Below are 6,017 nucleotides of genomic sequence, written 5' to 3' on the forward strand. Positions count from 1 at the left end.
TATAAAAAGCAATGCTAATGAATGTCTGTTTGTTTTTATGCACTATATATATTGGCTGCAGAACAAGGCGTGAGCTCATATATAATATATATATATATTGGCTTGTACATGTTTCACATTTTCACTTGATTCTTGTTTTAATGTTTGCAAGCTGTTGTCAACAGTAAATATTATATTGGGGATAAATCTTATGCTGCCGGAAATTTGTCCCCTCGGACAATTTCAGCGTACAAATTATGAGGATGGACCGAATAACTAGTTTCTTAAGATTTTAATTTCAGCGTACAAATTATGACGATGGACCGAATAACTAGGTTGTTAAGATGTTAATTACTACTAATTGTATACCTCCTGCGTTTAATTCTGCATGTGACCTTATAGCAAAACGTCTACACAACTTCTCAATGCTCAATTCATAAATTTGAAAGTCATGCATGTTTAGGAAATTATGAGATCACTGACCCCAGTGGCCTAAAATGTGATACATCTCTTGTAACGTCATATTTTTACATATAAAAACAGAAATTTATTTATAAAACAGCATTACATTTACAGATGACGACCAATCAGAGATACCATAGGCATAGTCTCAGTGCATTGCATGAGGTAACATGAAAATACGAACATGCAGGAAACCCTGGCCAAGTATAAGTGTAGTCGCGCGCGTGATTTAAAGGTTCCTTTGTCGAAAACTAGAAATGCCCATCATTGATAAATAAAAAGCTTTCCTTATGCAAGAGTTAAACCTTATACTGCATGCTCAAGTGGAATGACTGATTAAATCATTGAACTTTATCACTTTCGTGATATTAAAACTGCTCGCAACTTTGTTCACAGAGCAAACACCCTGGGAACGATGTTTAATTGTTTTTAAAAAGCATTCTTTCCATGCCTGCATTTGTGAAATTGCATGAAGCCGCCAATGTTGTCACCTGGGGCAAGGGGAAAGTATTGGCGATCGACGCATGAACTAAATATTAATTATCTAGAGAATTATTTCATACATAAAAAACATAATAAAGCAAGAAATCAAGTCTTACCTTTTGTGAAAGAAACTTTTCCTTTAAAGAGTTAGATTTATATCTGGATCAAATGTCATCGACACAAGTTTTTGTCTACAGAGAGCAATTCAACTGTTTTCATGACAGCGCGCTACGTTTTGTTTTGAACTGAAGTGTCAGCAAGTACAAATATTCTTCTTATAGTCTCGGTACGTCATTGGTCAGGAAATACAACCAGCTTGACGTACGTAGATTACAAACAATACAACCAAAAAATATATATTTGCATGCACGACTACAAGTCTAGGGAAAGGTTTCATGGAAAACAAGCAAACTAAAATATTAGGTCTTATAGAGGGTCGGTTGCATGGATTACTGGCCACGTCCTGTCCGCTTCCCTTTTTCAAAAGTCATAAAACATAACTACTTTGGAACACTTAAAAGCCATCTTTAGATATGCATAACAAAAATTAAAACTCGACTAAACTCTTGACAAGCATTGATATAATGAAATGACGTCAAACATACTTGTAATGACGTCCGTATCCGTGAATAGAAGACAAAAGTCGAACGGCTTTAATGAACGAATTTCGCTTCAGGCTCTTAGCTGAAACGCAAAAATATTTACGTTTTCCTGACGGAAATTATTAAAAATTAGAAGTGGCGTGATTGCTCGTCAAAGGTTATGTTTTCTCACGAAAAAATTGCTGTTTTTGATTTTTCCATCGCGTGACAATTTGGTCCAGCTTTGTTTGTTTTCATTCTGGACGAAAACGATTTGTTGCCATAATTTGAAACGTAATGAAACTCCGGCACGACGTCACGTTTAGTTGTGTAATTGTTTTTAAGCGAAATACCCGCATACGTATGTCATTAATATTAAATATTGTTTCGGTCAAGGTGTTTGTGTTAAGGAAATGTACCCAACCGCATTACATGATAATTTATTAGTGACAACTACAAGGTTAAGTGGGTCCAACCAAGGTCATAAGGTTGATAGCATAATTTATACATAGTCAAAATTGGGGGGATTTTTCCGAATCCCTTGTAGTTGTTGAGATCCGACAAATCGACATTGGAATGGAGTAAATAGATGAAAGTTTTGTATATTTTTCTAAAGTTTATTTTTCTTGTTTGTTATTTATTTCTGCACTCAATCAAGCAATGCGATCATAAGAGACGCACAGGATACCTATTAATATTTGCATAGGACTATAGGATAAAGACGATAAACCATACATGCATGCATGCGGTTGAAATTGACGTGTCGCTTTGTGCTTCCTACTTTGAGTATGAATCCCGCTAGCCTCTAGGCAGCATTTTTTTTTCCTGTCATATATAGCAGCGTCATTTTTATTACATAAAGGCTTAATTGCCTTGCCTTAATTGCTCATCCAACCCAAAAAAAGGTTTCTAATATATTTGAAATGGCCCCCAACTTTGTCGTAAATTGATTTGTGATAATGCTGGATAAATACACGTTTTAAACCGCACGATACATGTGCATGCATGCACTATATCAAATTTATAACAGCGTGACATTGGCTTTAAAGTTCAACGGTCAAGTTTGTTTTCAGTCCAATTTATGTTGGTATAATTTTGTCACAAATATGAAAAGGTCTTAACTATACGCCTAGGATGTGTTGAAAATTGATGACGAGAGCGAATGAATCAGTTATGCCTTATGATGCATAAATACATGTGAATTTATAACCTCAAAGTTTTCCTGATTGGAACCAAACCTGCTTCATTGCATGGACGAAATAATCTTCATTCGTTATAATTTGGCAAGGATTAGGCTCAGATTTAGGATTAAGGGCATGGACCTGCATGGTGTTGTTACCCTGTGATCATTGACGTATATATATATATATATATAGGACAGTTCGCCCAAGATAATTTGCAAGAGTATATAGTATGCCAAGAGTATATATATTTATTTCACTATTCATGCATGATTTTTAGCCACCTACGATTTCTAACCAGTCAACCTCGTACCGAGCGGATGCATTTTGCCCCGTTTGTAAAGCTATTTGTATAAGCCTCCACAAACTTTAATGTGGGTTCAAACGCAATTAGCTATATCGAACAGTCAGATATTCAAGTTACAAGTGGACCTATTTGAGGTATCTTAACTATCTTTATTAAAATATCCAACATTTGCGATTTGACTCAATTATGATATCCCATAATTCCCATTGGTCAACTTTACAACAATAGACACGTGATGTTTGCACCGGCAAATGAATCAAGACGCCATTCAAATAATCACAGTAAGTTCTCGATTATTTTGGGAAAGGAAAAATCTAATTTTAATGTTTCTATTATATAATTAGGACCGATGATCATCCATAATAATCTGTTCTATAAACAGAAATGATACGTGTATGGGCTAATCTTCCTGGCTTGCATCCAAGTTTCAGGCTGTTGTGAAAAATATAGTCGCGCTAAAATTGACAAGGTTCATACCTTTAGTCCTAAATTTTCGTTTCTTCAGTCAAGTTCCATAAACCCTATTTATTTATATGTAGTATGTACATCCTGTATTCTTTGTCCAAGTTTGTCCGTTAAGTCTTAGGATACTTGATATTGATCGGCCTACAATGACCTGATAACATCTTTTGACAAACGTCTGAAACTTTCAAGATGTTTAGTAGCTAACTAATATCAACATAAACCATGACTTAGGAGACTAATTTTAGAACACAGTTTTAGCTGTGTGTTATAAAAATATTTTTTCACATTCAGACCAGCGCCTGGCCATTAAAGGCTTTGTATTTAAACAGTTCGCGAACATGCATGGATTCACTTTTCAGGCCAAATTTGGTCAGGGATATCTACGAAACCAGCTAGTTTTATATGCATAATTGATGTGTAAGCAAACATGTTATGTTTCTGTAGCAACATGCATGCACTTTATGTTAAGTATGGATGTATTTATATAAATACCGCTGAACTATTCATATATTCAATGTTTTGGTTAGTATAAAAACTAGATAAAATGTTTGATATATATATAATATGGCCATACCGGCTTTTGAACATATAGTCATATCCCAAATCTACGTGATCCATTTTATACTGTGTATTGAGTCTTACAAATTAGTGTTAATTGTTATATATTATAGTTAGGCCCCTCTATAATTGAACAGGAAACGTCTTTTATTGTATTTCGATTTTTCGAATCATTTCTGTGTTTGTAAATCGATTTGGCACTTAGCTAACTTGCATTAAATATAAGTGAACTGTGTAATAAAATAATCTATACACGTTTCCTTTTCAGAAGTTTCTTTGTTTTTCTTTATAATATTACGTCTTTCATGCTGTGCCAACATCACAAATGCTTTGAAAAATTGTGATCTCTATGCACGCTTGCCCAAACACGTTCTATACTTCTATCTGTTAAAGATAAAGAGTTATCGAGTGCCTTAAGGCGAGTTTCCGATTTTTCTTGCCAACTTTGACATTCAGTTATGTTGAACTTATCAATATATACGTCACACTGAAACAAGCAGTTTAAAGTTTTATTTTATTCAATATCAATTGCGTGTACGCGTTTCTTCGTGGATTCATTTTCGCGCTATTTTTATTAAGCCCTTGACTGGCTTAATTGATTTTGAAAGTGCTAATTGTTTTGTAACTGAGCCAATATGAATTAATAAATTTGTATGACGAGTGATATTGATACAAAGAAAGTAATCGTTATTTATAGGAAAATATTGCATAACACATTTGTTTGATTTCACTGTATATTATTATATATTTGAATTGAAGTCTTTTAGTTTTAACAAACTATATATACATACATGCAAGCGTGACAGAAATCGTTTTTGTATTTCTAATAATTGACTCACTATTATACACACCGCCTTCAGACACAAAGTGAAAATATGCATGCTAGGGTACTAAAAATAGTGAAATTATCATACAACCTTGCCAAATGAATAACTGTGATTCTCAAGGTGACCTTCGCCGTATTATTGACAGTGAATATTGAAAACCCTCTGGCTCTGGAAACTTCAAAGCAGGAAAAGCTATAATTAATTTTATATAACAAACACGAAGCCCAAGGGTTTGAATAATATTTCCGAGGTGACATCTTTCACTTGACTCCTTCAAAATTTAAATGTGTGGGATGTTATGATTCACGGGTTAAGGAGTTATGGAAAATAACAATACTGTAAAGGTCACGCATGTTCTGTATGATATAAAATGCGTTCTATTTTTATAAAAATAGCACAGAAAGAATTGCATATTATAATTGGTTTCGAAATAAAAAATTTTGAACCTGCATTTAATAGGATTAATACTTTATATGCCAGCTTTTTAAAAATGAACTCTGTACTAACAGTTGTGCTTCTTTGTCCGTTTTTATTCCTTTCTATATATATATATTCCGCCTGTTCAGTTCCGAAAGTGAGGATCTAACGAACGTCGTTCTTGAGCGCGTTAGTCAAAATCGTTTTGTCTGATTATTTATCGTTTTGACTCTCTTCAACGATAGCCTGAGTTAGTAACATGTTTAAATCACTTAGCTGTTACTTATGACATAGCTATATATGTAGGTAAATGAACGAAAGTATAGTGTTTTGAAAACGTTAGTATATGCACGTGAATTTTTTTATTAAGGTTATACACGCATGATTTCCGGGCGTGTTTGTGCATGCGTATATAAAAAAAACATGCATGCAGCGACGAAAAGGCTATACGAGCTTTGTTGCTTTGCCTTTGGCAATATCAATATAGTTTGTTTCGGATACACACTGTCATTGGGAACGTGCATATTACAGTTCACTGGAAATGACGCCGCCAGGACGCGCGCACGCACATGCATGATTGCTGAGCGGCGGTTATCAAGGGGATTGTCATTCATATGTCAAACTCTTCTCTTCAAAAGTAACTTCCGTTATTATATTTTAAGAAACGGCACGTGTGGTTAAGGAAAGTTAGTAGTTGGCAAAGAAAAAATTTAAAAATATAAAATAATTTTTTGACATCGGAAAATGTCATAACCCT

At 34.2% G+C, this 6,017-nt stretch overlaps 1 long non-coding RNA gene across 1 annotated transcript in view; it reads left to right on the forward strand.

Annotated features, from left to right (window-relative positions):
• Nucleotides 1–6,017, forward strand: part of LOC114522038 — a 30,225-nt gene that overhangs the window by 5,405 nt on the left and 18,803 nt on the right. The window lies entirely within an intron of this gene.

Source organism: Dendronephthya gigantea, unplaced genomic scaffold (genome assembly GCF_004324835.1).
Source record: "Dendronephthya gigantea isolate DGI-Jeju-01 unplaced genomic scaffold, DenGig_1.0 000021F, whole genome shotgun sequence".
In the NCBI taxonomy this organism is placed as follows: Eukaryota; Metazoa; Cnidaria; class Anthozoa; order Malacalcyonacea; family Nephtheidae; genus Dendronephthya; species Dendronephthya gigantea.